This window comes from Eurypyga helias, unplaced genomic scaffold (genome assembly GCF_000690775.1).
Source record: "Eurypyga helias isolate BGI_N326 unplaced genomic scaffold, ASM69077v1 scaffold1339, whole genome shotgun sequence".
Classification (NCBI taxonomy): Eukaryota; Metazoa; Chordata; class Aves; order Eurypygiformes; family Eurypygidae; genus Eurypyga; species Eurypyga helias.
In genome coordinates, this window is record NW_010273735.1 from 1 (window position 1) to 3,439 (window position 3,439).

Genomic DNA, 3,439 nt, shown 5'->3' on the forward strand with positions numbered 1-3,439 from the left:
AAGTGGGTTTACGGCATCAGCTGCCACTTTGCCCAGGCCCCCATCGGGGACGGCCACCAGGACATCGTCAGCATGAATTTGGCCAGGCGGTGGCAGGGGAAGGCGCTGGTGAGGAACAGTCTCTCCGGGGTCCTCCAGCATGGGTTGTACGAGAGGAATTCAGCTTCAGGAGGGCTGACGGGTACCTCTGTGGTCTGGCCAAGCCCCACGGCGGGGGTGGGGACTGGGCACAGGGTGCTCAGAAGGGAGCAAGAGGGGTCCAACTGCACAACACCCTGTGAGGGCCTGGGAGACAGCCTCGAATGTCCTGTGCTACAGGAGCAGGGAGAAGATCCCAAACCAGATGCCTTGCAGAGTCCCAGCCCCACGGGTGGCGAGGAGGCTCCCTTCCTCCAGACAGTGGGCCCAGTGACAAATGGAGGAACTGTGATGCTGTGGTCGTGTGAGAAGAAGGTAGGCAGTGAGAGTTTGGTCGAGGGCTGCCGTCTGTCGTGAACTTGTCAAGTGGCTGAGATTGTGCTTGGGGAGACAGAAGAGACCCAGCGGGGGGAGAGGCAGCAGGGACAGAGCTGCCCGGGGACCGCGTTATCCTCCAGACAGTGGGCCCAGTGACAAATGGAGGAACTGTGATGCTGTGGTCGTGTGAGAAGAAGGTAGGCAGTGAGAGTTTGGTCGAGGGCTGCCGTCTGTCGTGAACTTGTCAAGTGGCTGAGATTGTGCTTGGGGAGACAGAAGAGACCCAGCGGGGGGAGAGGCAGCAGGGACAGAGCTGCCCGGGGACCGCGTTACTGTCAGGAGGGGAAGGGTGCAGGAAGGTGAGCTCCTGGGGCCACGGTGTAGTCCTTGGGGGCGTGAGAACCAAGAGAAGCTGCAACCCCTTGCACGGGAAGGAGGGTGGGGGATGAGCTGTCAGTGAGGGGGCAGATGATCTGCAAGGAGAGGCGAGGCGGGGCCTGGTGGTTTGTGCGTACTGCACGGTGCTCTGCTGAGGTGAGAGCATCGCCTCCTTCCTCACTTGTGGAGAGCTGGCTGTGTGCACAAACCTGCTGCCGGGCTAGTCCAAGGGGGCTCTCCTCAAATGGCATCACACCGGAGATATTTTTGGGGTGCAGGTGAGTGCTGTCATCTTGATAACTGAGTGATAACTCGCCAAGTTTCCTCTTGGTGAAACTGCGCTTTGAAACTTGGTAAAATCAGTGTGGGTCTGTGAAAATCAACAGCTTCCTGTTGACACTGAGGGGAAAAAATTAAAGCAGCATTGGCTGGGAAATAAGTGCTGGCATGTCTCCGCAGGTAGTTGGCATCTTGAGAAGCATCAGCCGTGGGAATAACAATGTGCTTTTCTTTTTTGGCTGCAGGGGGGCGCTCATCAACCCATGGCTCTTCACTGAGATGAAAGAACAGACACACTGGGATATCTCCTCTGGTGAGAGACTTGAGATCCTTACAGACTTCACCGACCATGGCCTTGAGCACTGGGGTCAGGTAGTCAGGGAGTGGGGAAGACCAGGAAGGTCCTGCTGGAACGGCTCTCGTTCCTGCACAGGTAACTCTTGCCAGCTGCAGGGATCTGTAGCGCAGCCAGCCTGTGCCATTTGAGCAACAGCGCACGCTGCCGTGACGTTCCATTGCAGGTACATTCCAGCTGGCTTATTGGAACATCTGCCTCAGAACATTAACCAACGGCTGCCTTACTGCATCGGAGAGACTGTCTGGAGACACTGATGGCAAGCCAGAACGTGGATGATGGGATTAAAATAAGGTAATAAAGCACTGAATTTCATGCTTGTTACGGAATTTTGTAAAGCTGGAATAGTTGACCCTTCTCGTGACACGCTGCTAATCCCAGCACAGTTGTAGGAACTCAGAGAGGAGAGTGCAATGATGGGACGTCCCAGGCTTTCAGTATCAGACCCCTCTGTGCTCTGCCTGCAGAGTCCCACCCTGCCAGGCCCATACAGATGCCAAGCAGGAAGGAGTCCCGTCCCCCCACAATTAGGAAAGTAAAGCGTTTTCCCTGTTTTCAGTGTCTGATTTCTGAGTTCATGGGACAAAGTGCAGGAAACTTTCTCCCCACACCTGTGAGTCCTCAAGCACTGGCTGGAAATGACTTTACAAGCTCAAAGCCAGCTGAAATGAGAGCTGGAGCAGCCAGCTGCTCTTTCCCATCTCATGGAAAGAGAGATTAGCAAAACAGAGCATGGCCACAGCCTTCTCTGGCTTTGCTGATCCTCACCTATTTTGTTAGGACTGGGAACAGCTGCCCTAAGCCATGTTACAAGCACATCGAGTGTTGATCACCACTTTTAAATGCCATTGTTCAAGCGGAGCCTGCCTGCCTGAGGCTGCACAAAGCTCTGTCACCCGTGGTCTTTGCAGTGCCAGAAAAAGGACATTGATAGCCATGAGAACTCAAAACTCTGAAGCAGTTTATGTTTATTCTTTACGGCTCGTTGCAAGGAGACGCTGGCCAGAAGCAGGGTCCTCTGAGCACGCTTTTCCTGCTTCTGGCACTGACAGGATTTGGCTCTGCTCAAGCACAGCGAGAGGTGAAGAGGAGCTTTTCGGAGGGTCATGTTGATTCTTGGCAGCCAGCGGTGAGGCTGGGATTCAGGTCACCAGGCTTAGGAACCCAGTTTGGCATCGACTGCAGTGACTCCCCAGCAAGAAGGGCATTGCCCTTATCTGGGGGCTGCGTCCCTCCTGCACAGTGGGTCGGGGTTAAGGCTCAGCACCAGAGCTGGTGTTGTGCAGCAGCCCTGTGTTTTCAGGAGGGTAATGGCTTGGTTTGACGCATCTGACTGCCGTCACCAGTTTTGTTCTTTCTTCCAGTGAGAAGCTTCGGGGCCCCGTAGCTACCAGCTTCCCCTTCCTGCCTAAGCACAAGGCAGATTTGTACAGATAGGGCTGATGAGGCCCTTTCCTGTGCCATCGAGGCAAGAGGAGGTGTTGGGATGGTGCGTGTCGGCGGGCAGGTTGCTGGGCTGCTCTGACATGAAATCCAGGTGTATGTTTTAGAAGCGCAGGTGCCTTCGTGCCCCAGCGTCGGTCCCTGCCACGAGTTACGCAGCAGATGGCTTTGCGCAGCCTCGCGGCCAGAGGTGTCTCACTGCCACAGCAAGCTGTTTTAATTAAGAGCTGGGGGCCCACAGCAGGGATGAGATTGAGATGGAGGGGTGGGGGAGGGAGGCCTAGTGTATTTTGGGGGGTGGAGGGTGTTATCATAGGTTTAGACGGTCCTTTTCTCTTGTTTCTTCTATTAAAGGACTTTCCTTTGTGTCTCTTGAGGGAGGTGAGGACAAGAACAGAGCTTGGGGGCAGTGGGGGCCAGACACACACGACAAGGGCTGCCAGGCCTCCTTCTCCAACACAACAACAAGTTCTCTGCCACAGCCCTCAGGAATCGCCCAGACCTCCTCCTCACAGCAGTGTGGGTTGC

At 55.3% G+C, this 3,439-nt stretch overlaps 1 pseudogene; it reads left to right on the plus strand.

Annotated features, from left to right (window-relative positions):
• The first annotated feature begins 7 nt into the window (after positions 1 to 7).
• LOC104515545 lies at positions 8 to 2,905 on the plus strand (annotated as a pseudogene).
• Positions 2,906 to 3,439: the final 534 nt, after the last annotated feature.